Source organism: Gymnogyps californianus, chromosome 6 (genome assembly GCF_018139145.2).
Source record: "Gymnogyps californianus isolate 813 chromosome 6, ASM1813914v2, whole genome shotgun sequence".
NCBI classification, from domain to species: Eukaryota; Metazoa; Chordata; class Aves; order Accipitriformes; family Cathartidae; genus Gymnogyps; species Gymnogyps californianus.
The window spans coordinates 39,840,946-39,866,733 of NC_059476.1; the positions used below are offsets into that span (position 1 = coordinate 39,840,946).

Here is a 25,788-nt window from a genome sequence, read left to right on the forward strand (position 1 = left end):
ATTTTCAGAGCATTTGGCTGATCTCAGAGAAAATACTGTACAAAAAATATTACCAAGCTTGAAGAGAAATACCAGTGTTTGTATTACCTTTTGTCTCCTCCCTCTGCACTTCTTAATATGAAATTCTTTCATTGTCAGAAACAACTACAAAGCAGTGATGCACAGCTCCTACTAATTTTGTTTTCCTGAGATACTGTATCATTGTTTTCACAAACTGTGCTTGCTAGAAATAGCTATGAGATGCACAGATTAGAGTGATTGTCATGGGAACATTTTAAAATTCTTTGAAAGTTTATCTTAATCTTGCTGTACTTCAGTGTCCTCATGTAGACTATGAAAACATGTTACTTTCCTGCCCTTCACAGGAGCTATGAGAATGAAACCGTGTCTATCCAGAAGGTGTCAGGGATAATGAGGCCGCACACAAAATTATAAGATAACTTTTTTGTGAGATTCCTTTGCGTTCATGCACGCACAATTATGAAGTGTGCTTTTGTTCTTATTTTCTGCATTTGACATTTTGTATTCCCCTTTGCCTATAGATAGACTATTCAGGCGCAGCAAGCTACCCCTTTTAGCAAAGTATTAGAACAAAATGGCGTCAGGAGCCAACAATATACATTGCCTGCCTTGCTGCACGTAACCGTTTCCTCATAGCAAAGTCCCCTTTGCACTGGGGCAGAGCCAGAGGAAGGAGAGCTGCTGCCAGATGAGGTGGTCGAGATTTGCAGCGTGTCACTACCACTTTTAAATTGGTGGTGGTGCCTGTGAGGTAGTGAAAATTATGCTATAGATTCTTCACTTACCTGTAGGTGGAGGTGTGCTTTGCTGTGGTTTCTTGTTAGTAGGCTGTGCATTAAGGCAGACAACTTTTCTGCTTGGTTTTTCAGGTGAATCCATTTTGGGCAGAGTTCAGAAGGCTGAAGGAAAGGCAGTTGTGAGGGGCGGTTGCTAATTAATCTGCAGTCCGAACCTTTTTCAGGCAAAATTTAAGTTTCTTTTCCATCAGGCTAATCAGCCCATTAATAATTTTACCTTTTAAAAGGGAAATGTGGTGAGCAGTCTCTATGGCACGCTTGGGGGTTAGTTTCTGCAGGAAGAGGGAGGTGACTGAGGGTGGAGGAGTGATCCAGAACATTCCAGAACAATCTGGAATCGCTGGGGGTGGGATTGGATTGAGGTCCCTCCCGGCAGCCAATCAGGGAGCATCTCAGGGAGAGGTGAGCCAACCGCAGTGTGCGGTGCCCCCACATACTGCCTGTGTGAGGCCCCCGGAGGCAGCCCCAGCCCTGAGGGGGAGCAGGTTTGGGGGACGCCTGAGGGTGGAGGAAAGGGGCAGGAATGGTATATGTGAGGGAAGAAAGGGACCATCTGGGGAAGGTTTGGCCTGCCTCTGCTGGAGGAGAGATCGAGGGCCTCTGAGAGACTGAGGCGGGAAGAAGCCGGTGTGTGATGAGCTGCTGAAGCCGGCGTTTCAGCTAGCTGCAGACGTAGGTGACCCCTTGTAATGTGAGGCGTGTGTGGGTGCGAAGGAGTAACTAGGAATGTGCTATGTGATATCAAGCTTGGGTTGATAAAGATGCGAATTTGTTTGAATGCCCCCCTCGCGCTGTATCTGTTTAACCCTTGACAGTTGATGAAGAAATACCCTCGAATATAATATCAAATTAAATGTAGGAGCCTTAGGTTATCTAGGTTTACGCAAACACTTCTGGTACGTTGCAGGTGTGTGTCTGACTTACATGTCTTGTTTAGAGACTTGTTTGTTTAACGTTTATGCCAAAGCAAAACAAACCCTGCTTCTTATTTCTTACACAGGTGTGAATCAGCCTCTTTATAAATGCAGCCATTGCATTTTGGGAGACAAGAATATGAGAGTGCCATAATGTTCCTACTCTGTCATACTGCTGTTTTTTCTTTGGAACTGCAGTTTAAGAAAAGCTAAATGATTGTGGTTGTGTGTGAATAAATAGAAGTTCTTTAGCCCTGGAAATCCCCATATCAAGTTCCCAGTTTCAAAATTTTGTGAGCTTTAGTCACATATCCATTTGTTCTGCGTGCGTGTGCTTTGTTTAATTCAAACTGTCTTGATTAATACAACGTTAAATATTGTCTATGTGCTTATGAATGTATAAAATAATGGAAGAAACAGAATTATGACAGTGATGCATGGATGTATTTTTGAAATCATGCACAAGTAACCATCAATCTATTCATGCAACAGTTTTTAGATTTATTGAGCCTAGTTACTGAAAATGTTAAATGTACTCATGTTACCATAAAAAAAGTGTATTTTAAATCACTGTGTTATAGCTGACATAGCTGTGCTTGTTTTGTTGATGTTATGGTCAAATGACTTCAGAAAATACATATGTTGGAGTATATTCCCTCTGTGGCTGAAGTCAAGGCTGTTACTTGAAGAGTAGGTGGTAGAATACATTCAAAGATATTAGTTATAAATCAAACCAAGTCTTTCTCTAGAAAGCTTTGATTTATGAATGTCAAATTACCTTTTCCAAACTTGCTGTAATTTATCTCAAATATGGGAATTTTCAAAAAAGGAAAATGAAATGTATTCACACTGTGCACTCAAGGTAAAATTTTGATGCAGTATTAATCAATAACAATGTCGTCTAGGATGATGGGGACGTAATTCAGCAGATACATCTGGAGCAGCAGATCTCCTCACTGACAGAGGCACTAGAAGAAAAGGTAAGAAAAACTTGTTCTTTTAAAAGGAAAGTGTGTTTTAAATTCTATCTATTTTTTTTTTCTCCGCTAGCTTAATAATACAAAAATGCATGTTAGGAGTTTAGATGGGGAAGTATTGAACAAATAAAACAGATAAAGATTAAACTGTGTAACTGGTATTGTATAATATTAAAGAAAGTTAGTGTAATAGTTTATTAAAATAGGAGTCTCCAGAGATAGAAAAAATGTGTTGTTTCTTCTCTTATGCATGTACAAAAAGTAGTAGTTCTACGATCTGGGATAGATTTATTATTCTTCATTGATTGCCTCATTCTGTTGGAGGACATTTCTGGCAGTAAAGTAGCAGACCTGTCACATCTATTGTGACATGTCAGAGATCTGTCAGGTCTATGGCTCATTTTGAACATTGCTGTTTCAGAAAAATGTAGCTGAGCATTACAGGCAGAAGTTTGACATTTCCAAGATGAAAATCAATCTTCTTTTATGTGGTGTTTCTCAAACAAGACTTGTGCTTTGATTGCACAAGTATTGGTTTAACGTGTTTGGGGGTACAACATGGACACAGAATAATTTGGGTAACAGATTTGACAGGTGTTCTGTAATGAATATAAATTGAAGAAATGATGATATAAGAGGTACTCAAGGCAGATGGCAAATCAAACATTGATCTTCTGTTGTCACAAATATGAACCTAAAGGTATGAGCTTGTATTTCTTTTTAAAGTTGGGGACTAACAAGGTAAACACAGCCTGATGCGAACTAGTATACCATATTTAGAGGGAAAGAGAAGAAGTGAGTAAGAGCGGTTAAAATCAATTGCTAAAAGTATGATAAACAATGAGATGTCCTAAATGTATAGGAGGGGAGGTCAGATGAACCACTGTTGTAACTAATGGACATTGGACTTTAAAATTATTGTAAAAAATGTTCAAGCAATTTATTTAATTGTAAAATACACTGAAACAAAGGGAATCATTGTGTCAATGCAGGTCCTTGTCCAGCTGGCCAGCATCTGGGCTTTTACTTATGCATTATGGTGTTACTAGAGACAAGCCACAAATAGGGTAGTTGTATGCTAATGGCTGTATCTAGAGACAACACAAGTCTAAGGAGAAGGGCAGCAAGGAGCCATAAACAGCCAGACAAGCACAAATAGTAAGATGCTAAGAGTGTGATGGTAGAATATTTTGATGTTGTCTTGCTGCCCAGGGATGTTTGGAAATAATGAACAAAATGGTGGTCTTGTTCTGTTGTTAGTTGTGTTCAGGGAAAGAGTTGTCAGAAAAATAAATAAGTAAAAAAAAGTTTTGATACTTAGTTTTCCCCTTCCAATAGAAAGAAGCATGGAAATTCCCAAGTAGTAGCCATTTTTATTCTAGAGTGTAACCATGTGGGATGAAGAATTGCGTCGATATGTATATGTCTATGTTGATGCTTTCAGCTGGTTTTTGATTTTGATAGAACTGTACCTTTGGTACAGACACATGGTATAATTAAAAGAATATTAAGATGGTCAAGTAGCATTAAGAAAAAGAACCACAGAGAAAGCAAAAGAAATTCAGAGACAGAGGTCAGATTTACTGTAATCAGTCATAGATACAGGCATGAGCTGAGCAATTGTTCTCTGTTTGTAATTGTATTGGGTTTGTGTGGCAAGGTTTTGGTAGCAGGGGGCTACAGGGGTGGCTGCTGTGAGAAGCTGCTAGAAGCTTCCCCTGTGTCCAACAGAGCCAATGCCAGCTGGCTCCAAGATGGACCCACCGCTGGCCAAGGCCGAGCCCATCAGCCACGGTGGTAGCACCTCTGGGATAACATATTTAAGAAGGGAAAAAAGCTATGGGGCAGCAGCAATTGCAGTCGGAGAGAGGAGTGAGAATATGTGAGAGAAACAACTCTGTAGACACCAAGGTCAGTGAAGGAGGAGGGGGAGGAGGTGCTCCAGGCGCCGGAGCAGAGATTCCCCTGCAGCCCGTGGGGAAGACCATGGTGAGGCAGGCTGTCCCCCTGCAGCCCATGGAGGTCCGCGGTGGAGCAGATATCCACCTGCAGCCCATGGAGGACCCCACGCAAGAGCAGGCGGATGCCCGAAGGAGGCTGTGACCCCGTGGAAGCCCGCGCTGGAGCAGGCTCCTGGCAGGAGCTGTGGCCCCATGGAGAGAGGAGCCCAGGCTGGAGCAGGTTTGCTGGCAGGGCTTGTGACCCCGCGGGGGACCCACGCTGGAGCAGTCTGTTCCTGAAGGACTGCACCCCATGGAAGGGACCCACGCTGGAGCAGTTCGTGAAGAACTGCAGCCCGTGGGAAGGACTCATGTTGGAGAAGTTTGTGGAGGACTGTCTCCTGTGGGAGGGACCCCACGCTGGAGCAGGGGAAGAGTGTTGAGGAGTCCTCCCCCTGAGGAGGAAGGAGCGGCAGAGACAATGTGTGATGAACTGACCGCAACCCCCATTCCCCGTCCCCCTCTGCAGCTGGAGGGAGGAGGTAGAGAATTTGGGAGTAAAGTTAAGGCTGGGAAGAAGGGTGGGGTGGGGGGAAGGTGTGTTTAAGATTTGGTTTTATTTCTCATTATCCTACTCTGATTTGACTGGTAATTAATTTTTCCCCCAGGTCGAGTCTGTTTTGCCCTTGACAGTAATTGCTGTCCTTATCTTGACCCATGAGCCTTTCATTATATTTTCTCTCCCCTGTCCAGCTGAGGAGGGGAGTGATAGAGCAGCTTTGGTGGGCACCGGGCCTCCAACCAGGGTCAACCCACCACAGTAATAAATAAATAAATGAAGAAAGTCTATATGAACATAGCACTGAAATGTGATACAGTATTCTAAATTTTTAAAGGTTTTTTTAATCCACACTGAGTAAAGGCAATAATTCTCACAAAACGTTTCTTTCATATCAAATGTCAAGACTATTCTGTAGACCTGTTGCCATATAGCTATACTGATTTTACATTGAGCAACATGTTTTCACGTGCCTGCATAGCTCACAAAGCTAGAGAGGTTTTCTTTAAATATTTTTAAATATCAGTTCAAGATAATTAGTCATTCTAGAAGATATTTACTGAAATGTGTTATATAGAGGAAATATAGAACATAATGGAGGTTTTCTTGTTTTGTTTTTCAAAAACCTTAGGAAGCCTTTTTGGTACCTTCTGTTGTACAGTATCTGGTGGTATTATGGTTATAACTACCTATTTAATTCAGGAGTTTTCAGCCTGGAAGTTTCTTATTTTAGTCACTAGAATATGCACTGATTTTCCACACAAATGATAATGTGTCAGCCACAAAATGCTGACTCCATTTTGTTAAGGAGTTTACCAATGCATGAAATGTGTGATTAGAGGAGGAATGGTTTTGTACCTTTAAGTTTCTAACAATTGTTTCATTGAGGACAATAGCAAAGCTCCCTAGAGCACACAAATAGTCTTAAGTTTAAATAAGATGACATCTAAGCTGGACTGATAATTTCTTGTCCCTATAGTTACTAATAATAAGTTGGAGAAAGAAATATTGGGTATTTCCAAGCTAAAGGCACAGAGAGAAAAAAATCCATTCCATTCCAGAGTAGATACCATTAACACAGATTGCCTTCAGCCCATTAAACCTCGTCACTGAGATGTTTTAAACAAGTGTTTGTTTCTAAAAGCTATGGAAGCTAAGGAATTAAAAGGCACCTTAGTTTTAAAAGCATGTTTTCTGAGCCTTAATAAAATGACACTTTGTCTTAATTTTGTGTCTCCAGTCATGCAGGAAATTAGAGGACTGGCTTCTTCCTGCAGAACTTTGGTTTTTCAGGCTTCAGGCTCAATTTGGCAGACTATATTGCTCAAATTAGATAGTAAATGAATTATTTGTTTCTAAAGTACAACTGGATATCAACTTGCATACAAATACTTAAAATATGAACATATCTCTTATTTGCTTCTGTAATTATATGATGGTTGCTCTTGACGATGCATATTTGCTCAGAAAATTTATGTTTCTGAGTTTCTCAAACTGCAGTGTGTCATTGTTAAGTATAACTTAGAATGGCCTTTTTTCTCTCCTCTAATCTTGTAAGTTGCAAGCTTGATCTTATTTTGGGCTAGAATGATCTCAAAAATCATTTAAGCCTTGTGCGTGGATAGTGACAATGGCAAGTCTGGATGAAGATGATATTAAAATATCTGATTTCTTTATGGTTATCTAATTGATATAAAATGATATTTTCAAGCGAGGCTTGTGTACTGGTAGCACAGGAGAGGTTTTTGTGGGATTCCAGCTTTGGAGGGAATCTTCTGCTACTCTGCAGGGTTACCTGCTGGTCCAGCCCAAAGTCAGGTTGGGAGGAGTCACCTTCAGCATACAAACTGAAATAAGGCATGAAAGGGTCTGTCAAACTTGAGAGATGATTGCTGTCTATTGCACCCATAAACCCATGCTTTGAGCCCACATACTGCCTGTGGAAATCATATATTTTGGCAGGTGTTAAAGTCATTTTACAGTGCTAGCCTTTCACGTGTTGCAAGAGAAACATCAGAATTATTAATATTCATATATATATTGCGTGTCATGTGATGCTTCCACTTTTCCTGATGCTGAAAATGGTGAACATGGATGCTCTGGTTGCCTGTGTACGTAATGCACTTGATATGCTGTGTAGTGCTGGGCTGACACCCCAAAGTCAGCCAGAGCTTTGAAGGGATCTGCCTAGGCCTTCTCATTAAAGTGAGTTTCTCAAAGATGACTGAAATGCTTTTAAACACTAAATAAAGCTGGGGTTTGATAGAATAAAAACCTGAATGCATATCTTTTCTTGATGAACAAGAAAAACAAAAGTAAAACAAAACAAAAAAGAAATCCAGGGACTGCTATCACTGATGAAAAAAGGGGTAAAGACTAAGCAAGACTGGGTATGTCACGCTATTTAGACACTGCGTCATTAAAGAGCAAGCAGTAGGACCAATTGCAGAATTGGTATTCAGGTATTCTCTTCCCTATTCTATTGGCCAACAATTCCTCCTCAAACCCCAGTGTAAATACTTTACTCCTAGTTCTAGAAAAGTCTCTTGATGTGACTAAAATCCGTTATACTTTTGCTCCACATTGGTGCGTGAAGACCTTCTATTGCTTTTAAGAGCAGTAGTTGGTCCCACAGTAGTCAGCCTATCTGACATAGATCATTAACATTAGTAGATGCTGGACTGTAAGAATACATTAAAGGGCAACTACATTTTAGGAATGGAGTGGCATTTTTTTCTGTCTTTTTTTACTTGTATTTGCATTCCAAACCAATCCAATGAACCATTTGCAGAGACGCAGGAAAACTATGCAGGTCCCTGCTGCAGTCTGTGCCATAAAACCTCTACTCAAATTGCTGCATCATAATCAGCCTGTTCAAAAGAGGCTGCCATTGAGATGATGTGTTTAACATGTAGATAAATAAATGCACAAACCTGTCGCACATCTTCTGTTCATTTTGATACTAAAACTAAAATAATGATGTTGAAAATTGATTTCAGCTTTTGCATTCATAAATTAATTGGAATATTCTGAACATAGTTCATCTTAATTTCTTCTGAAATTTCTTTTTAACATTATGGGTCATTTGAGAGATGGTTTGCGTGATGTGGAAATTAATGTTTGACACATTTTGACATTGTGATCAGAGCTCTTAGTTTTCCAGTATGTCTGCGTGGCAGAGACAAAAACGAGGTGCTGGTCTCAAACCAGGAACCAGTAGTGGTTGGATTGAATAGACTCTGTTGTGGATACTTTTGTCTGTGTGCTGAACCTGTGGTCCCCAAACCCTTACCTGGGATAAGAAAAGAAAGCATGGGGTAGGCAGTTGTTTTGTCTGTTTGGTGTGAGTTGGTTTGGTTTGCATTGCTTAGCTAGGGGGATTTTTTCATTGACTCAGTGTTAGTCACTTGAATTTATTCAATTGGATACGCAATGTTAAGGTTTCGGGACTGCCATCCTCGTACCCTGCCATCCTCATCCCCCATGTTTCTTTAACTAGCAGAGTATAATTATTTTAAGTTGGAAGGTACTAATAGCTCTAAGTGAGAGCACTTTGATGTCAGGACAGACTTTAATGCCAGCTGGCATGAAGTGTGCCATGTATTCATGCTGAACGGAGAAAATAGAATTGTTCAGCAGTGAGCTGGCTGAGGAATAGAAGCCTCCAACCAACACAGTAGTTTGAGAAGAGCAACTGCTATATATAACAACACAGCTTTCCTCTGATGGTCGATAGCCAGTGGGATCTGGGATATTGTTAGGTTGCAGATTTAAGAGGATAATCAGAAGCATGAGATGAGGGAGAATCCGGCAAAGAGAGATGGTGAGGTTGGCAGAACTCCTTGAGAGTTCTCAAGTACCTTGTTGAGGAAACAGCCTTGGAAATTGTAAGGAAGCTGATAACTGTTCTTTTATTTGCTTTTTGTTCAGTGGAGCAGCATTTCTGTGCCTTCGTAGACTGTAAGCAGGCTGGTGTCAGAGATATGTTTTTATCAAGTTTCTTCCTTGTGGAAGTAACCAGGGATGGGCCTCAAATTGGCTTATTGGTTAGAGTAGCACTTACCTTGAAGGTAAGCTTTCTAGTTGAGTTGTTTTTATCTGATAAAATAGGCCTTCTACTTGAATGCCATCAGTGTGCATTTGCTCTTTTCTAGTTTCTCACATTTGTGAAGTGCAGGATATACACTAAAAATGATGTCTATGCAACTTTTCTCTCCAAAATGATACCCCTCCCAGATACGCCTTTAATCACTATTTGAGACTTAACCACTTTTGTCTTTGATAAAATTGCATTAATTACTCATATTCATGTATTCACTTTGCTAATGAAACAGCATCAATTTTCTTCATGTTACTGCAAAGCATTCTGTGACAAACTGAAATACATGATCTCTAGTACTTGTGTCGTTACACCAGTTCTTTGAAACCACAGGCTTAAGCAGCAGAGGTGTTATTCAATCACTGTGGGTGCATTTATGCTTTGAGGATTGCAAATAGAGGATGTTTTCACATCCTGTACTGCCATAGATTTGCTGGCAGAAATCTGTAGTGTAGGCCAGTTGTTTCGTCAGGAATGACACTGTTATCCTTTAAGTTCAGCTAGGCGAGTGCTACCATGGGTGCGTGGGCCAGCAAGGACCCCATGCTGCTCTGCCAGGACTGCTTGCTATCTGTTGCAAACAGGGCGGAGTGTTGTCCCCAACTGCTGCTGGCCTGTTAGGTTTTCCTTTATTTGCCCAGAAGAGCATTTCTGCAACAGTACCATCTTAATCCTCTTATATTTGTGTTCATGGAATGGTTTTGTAGCTGCTTACGTTTCCAAAGCAAAATATCAGAGCTAGGGAGGAAGGGAGTGTATTCCATTTCCCCCAGCGATGTTTCAGAACAGAAGGGTTGGCTCATTATGAACAACCAAAGCTTCACTGCGTTATTAACCTATCTTGGTGAACATTTGGGTGGGACAGTAGATTGTGGAAACTGTGTGCACCTATAGCAGTGCTTCTGTTGTAATGATGAGTTTGGTTTCCAGAACTGAAAACAAGTAGTGTTTTTTTAAAAACAAAATAAGCAATTCCAGAAATGAGATTAGTAGTAATATCCTAAAATGTTTTTCATGTTCCTTTAAAGTAAGGAGACACCCACCTTTTGGGTTATTGTCAGATTTACGTCTTAACCATATCTTAACTTTACTTGAGTTTTCTTTAATCTAGGGTTCAGGCTTGCCGGGGAATAGCGGGTAAGTCAGATGTACATAATGGCAAGCATTCAATATGGCACACTGCAATAATTTACACTTAAAACAAGCCTATGGATAAATGTCTCTTTTTTGAAGTTCCTCACAGCTCCATCTCTCTGTAAAATTGTTTCTTTTTTTTACATGTCCTCAGTTGTATGAGCAGGGTAAGTAGCTTGCTTGTTTTTGGGGGGCATTCCTGCATATGCTGCATATACAATACTGCACATATAATTATAGACTGGTTGCGTGGAGTAGTAGGTACACTTTTCCATCTCCTTTTATAACCCGACAGGCTTGCATAAGCAAACCTATTTAAAAAAATCCCTATGTAACGCCTGTAATGTTTCTGAGTCCTTCAAGATTACAAAGACATGGCATGAAAGTATAAGTCATTCTGTCTTTAGTCTTCTTAAAATTGGATGCAAATTTTGTATGTTATGCAATTCAAAGAGCTGTTAAATTTTGCTTATTTTTGATTAAATAAACTGGGCAATCAGTTAACTTTTGAGGATTTATTTTACAACGGATAGAGATTGGCATTTAGTATAAGAATCTTTTCAACGCTTCTGTTGTATTTTATGATATCTCAGTCTGAAAAATATATTTTTAAAATTTATATTTATCTTTTCCTGCTTTGTTAGTTAGGGGCTATGCCGTTTATAGAATTCGATCTCGAATCACACCCAACATCAGTTCAAGTAATGCATAGGTACTGCAAAATATTAATTCCTGTGATTAGTTGCTTACTCATTTCTAAACTGTAAGTTTGATCCTACGAGCCTGAAGCCTTCATGGAAGCCACACAGAGGCCCTTGCTCAACAATAGTTTTCTGTTCATTGCCTAAAATGTGCTTTGTAGGAACATTGCTGTTCTAATGACAGAGAGGAGTTGGCACCTCAGACCTATTCCTGATGTTTTACAATAATAGCTATAGGTCAGTACAGAGATGGTTTCATTCAGAACATTCCCTCAGCTATGTCCCATTGTGTATTTCTGAGTTGACAGACAAAAGGTTGTGAGTGCTGTGTCCGTACTCAGTTTTGAACAACGCCTAATTGTACAAGCACATGGAAGACCGCTGCAAGCTGGGCTAGCCCAACATACTCAATTGTTACCCAGTGGCTATAGGATGTACAGGAAAATAAATTGGTTTTCCTGTGAGGAAATAGATGCATGAAATTTGTGTGTTTGAAAGTCAGAATTTTGTGAATAAAATGTCCTAAATTCTGCAGACATATATCATACCCAAGGCAAATTTGCATACAAATTTTGTGAAAAAGATTTATGAGACTTAACCACTAGGGTAGTTGAGTTGTTTGGTGAAACTGATATTTCCTTCATTACAATGTCTTGCAGTAGAGTCTGAACTAGCACTGACAGTGTAAACTCTCAGACTCCCTGTCCTAGTATCTTAGAGAAGGACTTAAAAATTAATTTAGTCCCAGCTTTTATAAAGGACAAAAAAGAAAAACAACTTTTTCAATGCCTGTGATACGATGTGAAATTTTCTGCGTCGCCTCAGCTTGGGGTTTACTGATTTTCACATCTGTCATATCAGAGCTGGAGAAAGGCACCTCGTCCTTGACATTTGTGTTGCATTGTATGCCCTGACATAAACTATCTGCATTTGATTTAATTTCTTCTCCTTATTGGTGATCTGATGTGTGACTCTGTGTGAAACTGCTGGTACACAATGTCTGCACTAGGGTACCCAGTCCTCCCTCCAAATTTCTCCGATGTAGACAAATTTCTGTACCCTAAGAAGTAGAAGTTACAAATAGTAGGCTAAATCTTAACAGGTACTGAATCTGTCCAACTCCCAAGTGGTCCTAGTGATCAGGCTACTGGAAATACTGCTTTTGTGAATGGGCATTTACTTTAGTTTCTGATGCAATCAACTAATTGTGCCTAGCAAAGCGAGTCTTTAGAAGCATGATTTCACAAGGGCTCTAATTACTGTGTGCTGTATGGTGAGCAAGAGGGATATTAGATGTAATGCTAAAACCACTTATTTATAAATTAATGTTATCTATTTAAAATTAGTTAGTGTTTTAAGAGAGCTGATTGCCAATACATTCAGTGATAATATGTTGCTTGAGCAGACATGTCATACATTTTTTTCATTAAGTCCCTAATTTATTTTTTTCCATTTGAGCAATTTGCTTCATATTTAAGGTTAAACTTCACATGAGTATGGTAGCACTTTATGTGATTTTACATTTGTCACATTCTCTGTTTGCATTTATTTACTTCCCTTGTATCACAGATGCAAAGCTAAGTCAAAACCCAGCATAAATGTATCACTCTTTTCTTTTTAACAAAGGGGTGAAGAGAGAGTAATAGAAAAAAAACTTGCTGCAGCAATAACTTCCTTTCTTTTGAATTTTCTGCTTCTTTTTGAACTTAAATATTTTATATTTAAATATTTATTGTCATTGCTAGTATAATAATTGATACTTTTTTTAATATACGTGGCCATTACAGTTATTCTCCCAACATTTATAGTCCTTTACATACACAGCATCATTAATCCATGGTCTGTTTTTCACAAAGTATGGTGGGACACAAATTGTGTCTGTGGAGAACTTCATTTAGCCAAGTACTAACTGTAGCAGTCCTTATGTGGGAACATTCACTAGTATGAATGATGAAATCTTAAACTATTTTCAAAGTATATTATCTACTCTTTCTGTGTAGGAAAAATACCCATCTTTAATCAAACTGCGCATTATCTTTCGGTGTAAGGAAATAACTTGTCAGAAGATGAGATAGAGATTGGAAAGAAGATTATTAAAAAAACCTATTCATCAACAGTCCACATTCATGTTTAAGAACAGGCTGCAGTTCAGAACCCAGTAAATCTTGACTCTCGTCGTATTAAACCTGACAACAATTGGATTTACAGACAGGGACAAGAATACACTTCCCAAGATCAAGAAAAAAAGTTCATTCATAAAAAAGTAGTGGTATACCATATTATATTAAAAATGTGATGGCAGGGAATAAAAGAGCAGGCATGTGGTGTTGGTGTATGAACATAGAGACTGAAGCAAGTATGAAATAATGAAAATAATAAAAACAGACAAAACCCATCCTAAAAAAAAAAGCAACACTGAAAATATGGTTAAGAGCATTGCCTTGGTTCATGGAGTTGTCCATGGACAAAACATTCAACTCCAATATTTAAATACCTAAAATTGAAAATAAAGAGGAGAAATACCTGATACTTAATTCGCTAACTTTTTTCTTTTTTTTTTGTTTTTTTTTCTTTTAAAATGGGGGCAATGCAGCGTAAAATCTTTTAACCCCAACCTGTTTTCTGTTGAGACATGTAGGTAGGGAAGTTCAAGTGCAAGTAACTTTTATCGATGTATGGGTAATGAGTTCATTGCCAATTTCCCCTAAACATGCAGCCTTTGGATACACGATTAAAGGGTGGAATGAAAGCTAGTGAGAACACTTGAAAAAACACAAATGGCTTCCATAAAGAAGCAAAAATATGTCTGTATGTCAACTATTTACTCAAGGTTTACAAGAAGTGAAATCGAGACGTATGAAACAGACATACCTATAGCTTACATGTAGCATTTTGGGGCAGAACCAGGGCATTAAAGGTAAGTAACTCCTCCATCCTGCTGCACAGTTTTCCTGAAGGAGTTCAGTAGTCTGTGATCTTGCAGAAGATAAATGATAAAGGAATGCAACTTGTTAATTTTGTATGATTTCTCCCTAATTATCTTGGTTACCAAGTGATAGCAAATAGAGCTTTTTAATCATTGTTCATAGCTACTCTCATGCTCTCACGTCAACTAGTGCCAAATCTGTGCAGTTAGTAGGCTCTAATGCATTTCAAATCCAGAATTGTCAAGCTACAGAGTTGATTTAAAAATATGGTATCTGACATTCATCTGCTGTGTGTATTTAATTACACCATTCAACGATTTACATTTGTGTCAGCGTAAATTATACATATACACATGCATGCATATTTGTGTGTGTAAATAAAATCTGCGTATGCTTAATTACATCGTCTTTCTAGTGGAGCATTATCTAGGTTAAAGGATTGTATATGTGAGTCTATTTTTAAAGAGAAAACGAAATGCCTTCTTTAGGCAGAAACTCTGTGTTTAGGTAGGAACTGTAACTACTGTCACCAACTATGTTTTGCTTTCAGTGAAGACCACTGAACTAGTAGATTATAGTCTGTTGTATCAGTCTGAAAGAGAAGGATCAGAAATTGTTAAACAACTTTCGTACCACAAAAAAGCTTTAGGAGTAAAATAGCTTGGAAAAAAGAGGAGGTTAAGTAGGCTTAATGCTTGATAACAAGGAACAATTGAATTGCTTATATGTGTCCATACTGCAGATGTTGTAAAGGTGACTCAGACCTTAGGTACTACAAGCTGCACGGAGCAGAAAAAAACGGAGAGGGAAGGAAGGAATATCTGTGGGTTCTTTAATATAATGAATAATGTAATTCTCAAACATCTTAGTGAATGACCTCTTCAGTCGTTGTCAGAACCTGGAGCACATTCCCCCTTTAGGAGTTTAATTGGCAAAGTTAGAATTTAGCTGGCTGAGTCAGGTCACCAAGGTTGCTGGTAAGAGCTGTTGTGAAGAAAGCTAGAAGCGAGGGCCTGCTCCTTCTTTCCCTTGGGAACTGCTTTTAAGCTGAGGCTGTACTACTGCCCCTGTCTCTGCTGCCTCCCAGCCGTGTGTGCGTGCCTGGTCGTGTTTCTCTGCAATTCTGACCTGCACCCACTGGCACCTTATTTTAATAGAAATGCTGCACTCAGGAATATTATTTCTTCCTACTTTTTACAGTATCAAATGTGGCCATACAGCCAGTTTTGTATTTTGACCTTAGACTATGTTTTAGTTATGTCTTTATGTATCTTGAATCTATTTAAACGTAGTAAAACATCAACATAAAAGCACGTAAATCTTAGACTAACCATTGAAACAGACATTGAAAAATTAAGAGGTTAGCTTACTAATATAAAATTATCATGCTAATCTACTAATTCCAGTTGCTGCTCATGCATGCATTCTCTCTTTCCCCCTCTTTCTTTCCCTGTAGTGTTACTTTTTTTTTTTTTTAAACTGTGGTTTATTTCTGGAAAATTTATTTTATAAAATCTGTGCTATATTTCCCTTTATCATCTCATGGTATTTAACAAATTATATGTGGGTGTAGACATTAGTGTGACTCAGCATTATTAACTCAAAATATTAGCTATCTTGGGGTTTTTTGCTTATTAAAGAGCTCAGTTTTGAAGGAAATAAAATGATTACAGGAGTCTCTGAGGATTCAAAGAAATGAAAGTGACAAGTAACTAGACTTTTCTGATAAAGCTTGAAAATGACTCAAAATAGTTTAAGTCGGAAACCTGTTAAAATGACTGTATTTGCTGGCACTTATGATTTCGGTGACCTGACTCTCTATGTCTGAATGTTAGTTGGTATTAAAGCATCAGGAAGGAGCCTGGGTAGTATGTACCTGCATCATGTAAACAACTTGCATTATTTATGTTTTTTTTTTTTAAATCTGACTACTTAACCTTACTTTCTTTTTTCAGTATTTATAATCTGTCATATTTTAAATCTAATATCTTATTCTGAGTCTGTAATACTTTTTATTTACCTCTGGGATTCTAGTTCTTCTTCCTGTTTAATCTCTGTGTCTCATTGTCTCATGACCTCAGACACTTGTATGAGGTTTTTTGTCTTGTGGAGTCTTCACTCTTGCAGACAGTGAACTTTTGTGCGTGAACTGTAACTTACTGATGGAAAACAGTTCTGAGAGAAACACAAGAATTCTACTATTCCTCCAATGTTCAATACTATTAACAAGGCCTGTATTTTATTAAATCACACACAAGTGATAAGTACATACATATAAAACTGTGTTAAGCTTTGTGTATGTATATTGGTAAAAAAAAAAAATTGGTTCTACAAGAAATACACTTTTAAAACAGGAACATCGCATTAATTAGGAATTGAACTACAGAAGGATATGTTCTAAACTGTCCTGAACCCTGAAGCCTACAGAAAATGTCCTTTTTCCTCTGATGATTGAAGAATAGTCTTAGCACTGCTCTGCTTTATAGTGCAGTCAAGGCAACATGCGTGTTTGGCATGCAATGCCCTTTTCTTGCTTGTCTCGGTGTCAGATGAATGAGGTCTAGATGTGGCTGCTCCATCACGCAAATCTGATAAACTCTGAGTTGAGCACTAGGAAACGAGAAAGGCTACCTGGAAACTCCAGCACAGTATGCAGTGGCATGGGAGAGATTGTCTGAAAGTTTCAGGAGGTCACAAATGCTTATTATAATTCATCTGAGATGCCGCTGTTGTGCACATTAATCTTATTTGAAGCATTTAAATGTCTTTAGTGTAAAGCTAACCTTCCAGCTATGAGCTGATCTGCTCTAGGTTTCCTGAGTCCTTAAAAATGTTTCTGATAGATGAGATTTGTGATGTTAACTAGAAGGTTTTGGAGATTTTTAAATGCTTACACAGAGGCAGAAAGCAAGAATGAGAAATTCCTGGCTCAGAAGAAAATCTTTAGAAAGTAGTGAACAGGAGAATACGGATGATTATACTGAAAGCCTTCAAATACCTTTAAACGTCACTTTTGCAGTTGGTTCAATAGCTAAATTATTTGTGATTAGCAGTGACCATACAGGTTGAATAGTATGTTACATGAAAGATTGTATCTGTAACTGTGTCCAAAATACTCATCTTTTGATAATGCATGCTCAGTTATCTGCTGACCTTTAAGGTCTGTGTTAAGGGACAGTTTATTATTCTGAAAGCCATTTTGGGAATCACAAACCATGAGAAACACTTACCTAGTAGGCTGGTTGGGGGGTAGCATTGGTGACTAGAAGAGCAAGATTATTTCAGGCCTTCTAAAAAAATGTTATGCAGTAATCCCTTTATAAATAAGAAAGTACTGCTTACTTTTGGAAGGCTTTAGGAATAGCCTGTACTTTTCTCAATGTACTTTCATATACTTAAATAGACATGTAGACTGTCAGGCTCTTATACTTTGCTGTGGTGTACTGTAGATGCGGCTTCATGAAGGAGTTCAAAATTGTCTCTTCCAGAGAAAAGTGAGCAGTCACTGGGACTGTGAATAAAAGTGCACCAGATGACCGCCGAGCCTGGAGTGTACTGCTTTTTGTGTGTTCTTTTTAAAGCCTAAAAATATTGCAAAACGATTTTAGTGTTGATTAAATTGTATTGTAGAAAGTCCTAAAATACTTTCTCTTTTCCTTAGTGGCTGCTAGTTTCATATAATTATATGTGAACCCCGGCTTTCATTAAAAAATATAAGCAAGACTGCAAGCCTCATGGCTGCAGAGAAAAGCATAACAAAGCTTTAAATGTGTAATCCCAAAAGGCTTAGCAGAAGAAGGAAAATAAAAAATCCCAATCTATTTTTAAGTACCTGAGGATTTTTCCTTAAAAATCATGTTTTTGTGATCTGTCACATGAGATTTGAACACCTGGAGTTAATAGTACTAAGGCAGAGACCAAGGCAATATGAAAGGGAGAGGGGACATAAATCAGAATATATGATGAAAGTAACACTGATTACAACTAGGTAAAAAGATAAAATATACGTAGTTGATGCACAGCTAACCTGTACTGCTTCAGACACCAATGGTCCTGAAAAGTGAAAGAGCTGGAAAAGCTTCGTGCAGAAATGTAAAATGTAGCAGTTAACAAAATAAAAATGAACAAAAACTTGCAATTATCGATTGTACCTTGTTTTGAATCACAAGCTGCAGATGAGGCAGTGTTTTGAGAAGGTGACAAAATGTGGAAGAAAGATTTGAAAAGATAATCAAAGGGTGTTTTTCTTTTGTTTTGGGAAAAATTAAAGAAAAAATGGTCAAAAACATTTTCCTGTGGCAATAGAAGTTTGTCAGACTGATCCTTGTAATTCCAAGTTGTTTGCAGAGAGTTCACAACATTAATGGATGCCATCATTGATAGTCTAAACTGTTGCCTAAGTTGCTTCTGGGAATAAAACCAAAAAAGTGTTAACGTATATCTTCTTATGCAAAAGTATAATAGAAATAGCAGTAGAGGCATGTATTTTTAATAGCAGTTAAGCAGGCTAGACAAAGCTTTATAAGAACAATGTTAGAATGAAATGAAAGAGCTTGTGATTATTTTAGATGGTTTGACAGAAACATCAGTTCAATGTTGATTGTCTATCAAAAATGTAAACAATGTCAGGGACTACTTGAGAAGATGGAAAATGAACACAGTGCATCTCTGCTGTGTGAAGTTCGTGTTTGTCTTCAGACTCCATGGGATTGTAAGAGGTTCAGAAAAGGGAAGTGGGATAATCAAAATCATAGAATGGCTTCCGTGTACAGAGTGGATATGTCTTAGGCTCTTCAGGCTGGTAAAGTGACAATTCAGTGCATATATGATGGAAGTTAATAAGTTATGGGCAGCACAAGAGGATGTATAGGGAGTGATCATTGCTTGTGTCTTACAAGGCAAACTGGGGCTTGCAGATTCAAAACAAAAGGAGGTGGTTCTTGACACAATGAGCTGTGACTTTGCTGGCTTGCATTTATGTGGCTATAAGGGGAAATTGCATATGATTATGGAAGAAAAATTAATTAGAATTATATACCTAGAAACTGCCTCTGGCCCAAGAAGTCCCTGAGCTGCAAACTTTTAGAAGCTGGGAGCTTGTTTAGGTGAAACAGAAGGAATTTTCTAACAAGAATTTTTCATTGAAAGAATTCTCACCTGATTAGCTGTGGGTCAGAATCTGAGTCACCTAAACAGTAGAAGAAAACTAAGTGAAAAATTGACTTAGTCCTTTATGTAGGGATTGCTTAGGGGAAGTTTTATATGTAAAACAAATGGGCAAATAAAAAAGCAGTAGTTAAGTAACAGAATAGATGGAGTAATAGAAAAAGTAAATTGCATTATGAATGTAAACCTTGAAATCAACAGTAAATTAGGAGTGTTTGTTTAAATGACAAATGTTGATCCTAGATCAAGGGGATAGTCATTGTGCTGTTCCTCCCCCCCCCCCAAAAAAAAAGGAGGGGGGGGGGAAAGGTTAAACAAAATACTGCTTGAAGGGAAGCAAACAGTGATGGAGTTAGGCATCCATGAATTTCTTTGGATTATGCATTTGTATGCCTTGGGAAATCTTTTACTCTTCTGATAATCAGTGTAGCACCAAAAGTGTTTGTTGGATTGCATTGCCTGCTGCAGAATGTCATCTTACTCTAGAAGAGATACGAAGCAGTAAAACATGGCTAGTGGCTAGTGTGGATCTCTCCTTGTTGAAGATGGGTGTAGTAGCCACGGCTGCAATGCCAAAATGCACGGGCATCTCCTTTTTGGTCACATTTGGAAACCAGAGGATTTTCACTCAGGCCTGCACAGCAGCAACCACTGAAGACCAAGGCGAGAAATCCAGATGTAGCAACTCCAGGGAGACCTCTTTTGGTCATGCGCAGTAATGTATTTCCCTACAGAAAAGAAGTTTCCAAAATCCCAATGTAAGTCCCAGCCAAACTGTAGAACCGATGATGTAATTTTTTCTTTCTTTTTCCACTTTGCATTTACTGATCTGAGAAGAAGCTGTGCCCTCTTTTAACTTGAAACTTGATCTGTTAGGGAAGAACTTGGCTGCACAAATAGGTCTCCGGGTTTGAGGGCAGCTCCACAGTGGTAAGTACAAAGAAAAAGTAGTAAAAAGTATCAGCAGGTTTCTAACCCCACAGTTCATTGTGAGGAGCAGTGTCAAAGTAGCAGGCATCTGAAGGCAGATGAATAGCTTTTTACAGCGCTGATGCATAAGGCAGGTGACTTTTAACAGAGATACTGGAATTTATTTTCACAGTTCTAGAAGGGAGGGGCTGTACTACACGCAGGGCCTGATGTCAGATACACAGTCCAGGGACTCCTGTATGCACATGGCTGTACAGGTGCCTGTTGCAGACAAACTTCTCCTCGTATCACAGGCCACTTGGCTGCCTTGGGAAGCACCACTGGAATCAGATTTCTCTGTCAAGCAGTCTCTGGAAGACAGTGTGCTGTCCCTTTCACTTGGGAGTGTTTTGAGTCATCAAATACTGACAAAGAAAACAGCCTTTTGGCTCCAGAAAGCTAGTGTGATGTTTGGTGTGACTACTGCTAGATATATAAAATGATATGCTTTTGATGCTGCTAAACAGTGGTGGAATTGGGCTATTTTACAGAGGATCTGTGAAACTGCTGGACGGATTCTTTTGCCACTTCCATTCTCCAGTTGAGGTGTTAGGAACAGATAACCCTGTTCAAAGACTTCAGTGGATGTGGAGCCAACACATGGAAGCATTGACATATGCAGTTGTGATGGTGTGAACACAGAATCCAAGGGTATAAATGCCCAGGCAGTTCCTATGCAATGAATGAATGCATGAGAAGAAAAGATATGTATTTTTGCAGGAAAGCCTCTTAAAGTCGGTGCTTGATTTGGTGAAGCTCTCTTGAACTTTTAGACACAAGTGGTAAGTGGTAGACATCAAAATTAGATCAGACGCAAGTGTCTTAATAGTAGAGCGGTGCTCCTCTGGGCGAAAGAAGCGTGCAAGACTAAGGCTACAGTAGCAACAACAAACTGCCTCTTGCTGTGAGGGGCACTCTGGAGTGTGTGATAAAAAGTATTTCTCTCACATATATAAGCACTCTCAGTTTGAATCTCCCACTTCAGGGATGGGCTGTTTCCGTATGCTTGTTTACACATCAAAAGGATTCTAGCAAATTATGTAAAGAACAGTAGTTGCAATAATATTAAGATTTTGGCCCATGGAGAAGATAGGAAATTCAGCATTAAAATTGACTTTATTCTCAAGCTAGATCTCTGTTCTCTTATTTTGCACACTGGGTTTAAGGCTCAAGGGACGACATTTTCAGCTAACATAAATTCCGTAGTTCTCTTGAAGCTTTGATCATTTACTGAGGATCAGCTGTTATATGAACCATACTCAGAATTTTTTGGCTTTTGAGAGTCATGTCACAGCCTTATCATTTCTTACCATTATGTTTTGTATGAAGGATTCTGTTTCTCAGGGAAACCCATGTGTAAGCATACCAGTTTAAACTCTCAAATTCTCACAAACTGTGTTACTTCAATGTGTGGTACAAGGAGCTGAATTTATATACCGGCTTTGTTGATGTCTCAGTATTATTTGGTGGTGCTGTAGATGAGATTACTGGGTCACACATTATGAAGATTTACTGCCAATTGTGTGTGGATAATAGGAGATTAGTGGATATGCTGACTGCAGCATCTATTTTCTAAAATACAGTTTAGTATGATGTTTTCAGCTTTATATACATTTTTGTTTCATTGCTCTTCCAAAAATTTTATGAATCATACGTTAATACCTTTAAAACATCACAGTAACTCAGATTGCATATTCTAAAACTTATGTTCATCTCATAGGAATATAACTTAAAATTATTGGCACTATCTAACTTGAATATAGATATATCTAGTTCTGTTTATATTCTGTAAAACTCAGTGGGATCTAGAAAAGCAAAGTGTGAGAAATGTGTAATTCAGTAGGTTTTAAAGTTAAGAGCATTAGCGTGGGCATATACTCTTAAGCTTGCTTTTTTGGGTTTTTTTGTTGATTTTGTTTGTTTGTTTGTTTTGGGGGTTTTTTTGCTTGTCCAAAACCTTGATAGATAAAGGAATCTCATCTTGAGGAAACCTACTTAAACTGTAGGCTGGACTATGATACAACTGAAAAGTACACAATTTGGCTATATTGTCTTTGCATGAGTTAGTGCTGGGTGTGAATGATTTCCAACACCTTTCAGATATAGTCCAAAAAAATAATTTACTTGTTTGTCAACCCAAATATTTTCTGATTTCCCTTCCTCCTTTTCTCCCTGCTTGTTTTTTGTCCGTTAACACAAAGACTAGAGTATTCACCCCAGGTCTATTAGACCAAGGTTTAGGCTCTTTCTGAGTGTGAAGATAAAAACTGTTTCTCACGGAGAGTTTTGTGTAGCACCATGCTGTAAGGTACCCTGATGAAATGTGCTTTGGGGCACTGAATGTGTAAGTATTGAATAAGCTGCACAAGGCGGGCTGGTCTGTATCTACTCAGCTCAAGTTTGAATTGGTCTACTCCTGCCAGGAACTTCCAGTGTGTTGATCCCAATCCAAACAGACAAACAAACCCCACCTTTCTGGCTTTCATTTCTTCTTGGTCTTGTCATTGTGTAGGAACTATTGACACTTAAAGAGGAAAAAGATCTTCACTTGGACAGTTCTTCTCAGATAAAAAGTGAAACTGTTTTGTGGTGTTGTTCCCGCCCCCCCCCCAAGTAAAGGAATTGGTGTCAAATTGTCTTTCTGCAGAAATCTGCTAGTGTGATCTTCTGCATTAATGATCTCTAACAAGATGAATACTTTATCTCTTTTCTCAACACAGCATGGTGCTCGTAAAACTTTATAGAACTGTCAGTAGCTTTGACAGGACTCTTTGAAGGTTATTTTTTGCAACAGTGACCACACTGTTAATATGATCTCTGGGAGAAGGGTCATTTAAAGATTCATTAATTCTGTTTCCTGGTGCCTTCATAATAAGATGGTGGCAGGGAAGAATAGTGTGTGGCATAATTGCTTCCAGTGAACTAATTGTCTTGATAAATATTATGCTTTTATGTTATTTGTTGGAATTGTCAGTTAGGGCTTTTGCCAAAATCAAGTGGAGTAGTCTCAAAGAGCTGGTTTATGTCTGTAGCTCTTTAGAACAGAAACTTCCACTTTACTGTTGTTCAGTAATGTTATCTTTGGTAGCTACACAAAGTTAGAGTGCTTAGAAGATGTTATCCTGAGCAAGTGGCAAGTAAGAAAAAAGGAATTACTTGCTTACTGGAATTGAGCACCCATGCTCGGTTCTCCCTTTTTAAGAACAGGTACAAGACCACAGCAAAACCTGCTCAAGTCCACTCACAAGCTAGGATGTTACGCTAGCAGTGCATGAAAGTTTTAATCATTATGACCTTTTAGGACATTATTTGTGCGATATCACTAATTTAAAAGAAGCTTAGAAGCTAGTGTGAAAAAGTTGATCTGTTGAGAACTTTTAGGATTTTAATTGGCAAAACCAATAAGCCCCTAGCTAGAAAGGCACTTTTTTTTTTTTTAAATAATTGCCTAAGGGTGACTGATTTATCACCTTGCTTCATATTTTTTACAGTTTTTCCAATGCTGCGTTTTCATTGCTAACCCCAAAAATGTGCACAGCTGCTCAGAGGCACAAAATACATGAGAGCTATAAATATTTTTTAAGTCTTTTGTTGCTTTATTATTTAAATGGTAGCAATTTAAGACTATAGGTCAAATATATCCTGTTGTAACCTGTGTCTGTTCACTACTCCCTGGAGTTGATATAACAGGCTATAACTACCTTCCTTTCAATGAATCCAGTAAAGTGTATGGTACCTAAATTTCAATTAGAATGGGTAGGTCAGTATTTCACAGCTCCAGTCGCAGCCTAAGGGACTCTCTCTTCTTAATCAAGTTCCTGCTTCTACAAAGTCAATAAAAATTTGGTAGTACAAACAACTTTACGAATTACAGATTAATGTTAATCGTGAGAGGTAAAATTCCATAATACTCTGCAACAATTTCATAATGTGAGATAATTAACGTTTAGACATGTCTGCCATTCACATGACGTAAAGATGGGTTGGAGACCCACATCGAGACTTCTGTCATTGCAAAGAGCTGTTATGCAGTTATTAAAATCCAAAGCAGCTTTCTCAAGAGGTCAAGCTTGGGAGCTCTCTGTTTATTCACATGACTGGCAATGATGTGCAAAGAGAAGTCACATGAATCAATCCTTAATCACTGCAGAAACTCAGAAAGCAGAATAAGCGATCTCTGAAAGCATTTTTGTTTAAAAGAGTGTTAAATACACTGCTAGATTTGTTTGCCTTGTGTTAGGAAGTCTTGATTAGATAGAGAAACTAGATTGCTCCTTGTAATGTGTTTTCCTACTTAGCCAGTTACAGGCAATGCAGGCAACAGAAGAAATCAAAGCAGTGCGATGACGTATGGTACTGAAGACGAGATTTTTGTATATGACCATACTTTAAAATACTTTGTCATTTATAGGAAACTGATTTGGAAATTAATTCAATGCCCTCCCCTGCAAAAAATGTAAAAGCAATCTCTATGTAGAATGTCTTGTGTTGATATATGGAACTACAGCTTTGTCTTCCATTCTGTCTACATTTTATATTAGATTTGGGGCCGAGTCTGTGTCTGTCTTCTCCTAACTTCTCCATTTTAAACACTTAGGCCCAGACTGCATTATTCCCTAAATGTGATCTAGAAACTCTCTGGTCCCTAAGGCTTGAGGTGAGCCAGCTCACCATGCCAAAACTTAAGCTTGCAGAGTGCGTGAATGATGAGTGAGTCCCACCGTGCCATTTCTCAGTTGTCAGTAGTCATCTCCTAGCCGTGGTTGGACCCATACAGTTAGAGTGCCTTTCTCTTCTGTTACCAGGAGGGATCAGCAAACAGGACTGTTTCCAAATGGAGAATTAGCAGTGTCGCACTGATTCGGAACAGGAGGCTCCAACAAACAGATGCTCTCAGAGGGAACCAGTCTTGTTCTGATATATTTGTCCTTGGAGCATAGCCCTATTTTCAGGGGACTTCATGTTGAGGGAATTCCTCGTGTAAGACTCCTAATGAATTAGTTTATAGCAGTGGTTGAACTGTAATTAAAACAAATGGCGGGGGGGGGGGGGGAAGGGAAGATGAATCATGACTTTGGTCTTCATCTAAAGGGTGGGCGGCTTCCCAGTCCCAAAGCCGATCTGATGGGTAGATGTACAGTGACAGACCATTATGCAAATAACTGTGCAATGCTGGTCTATCCAGTACTGGCCTGGCTACAAGAGCTTCAAGCCTTCCTGGTAGCAGTCTTGGGTCCTGGTGCTTGAGAAGGTTTTGCGGGTATTTTTTTCCTCACAGTGCTGGAAGTTATACATACTGTATGTCTTTGTAAAGTTGTGATGGTTTCCTCAGGTGCTGATTTAATGCTGTAACGTGTGTGCGCACTGGCATGGAATTCCAGCTCTATCCACTTACAGTAGAAGAGATGTCAATTACTCTAAGGCTGTATTACCTGAGCTTATCTGTCCAAACTCTCCTAATGGATCTGGTACTCTTCCCAGGTTTTGTTGATGCTTCACACCCAGTTTCTTTCTTTCCTTACTCTTGTTATGATAATTTGCTTGAAGAATTTCTTGATTCTCTTAGAACAGGCAGCTCTTAAAC

The 25,788-nt window shown here is 38.7% G+C and overlaps 1 long non-coding RNA gene across 1 annotated transcript in view; it reads left to right on the forward strand.

Moving 5' to 3' along the window:
- Window positions 1-25,788, forward strand: part of LOC127018008 (uncharacterized) — a 165,915-nt gene that overhangs the window by 63,841 nt on the left and 76,286 nt on the right. The window contains exon 2 of the long non-coding RNA XR_007766678.1: window positions 2,638-2,712. This is a non-coding gene — a long non-coding RNA (uncharacterized LOC127018008). The remainder of the gene's footprint in view (window positions 1-2,637; window positions 2,713-25,788) is intronic.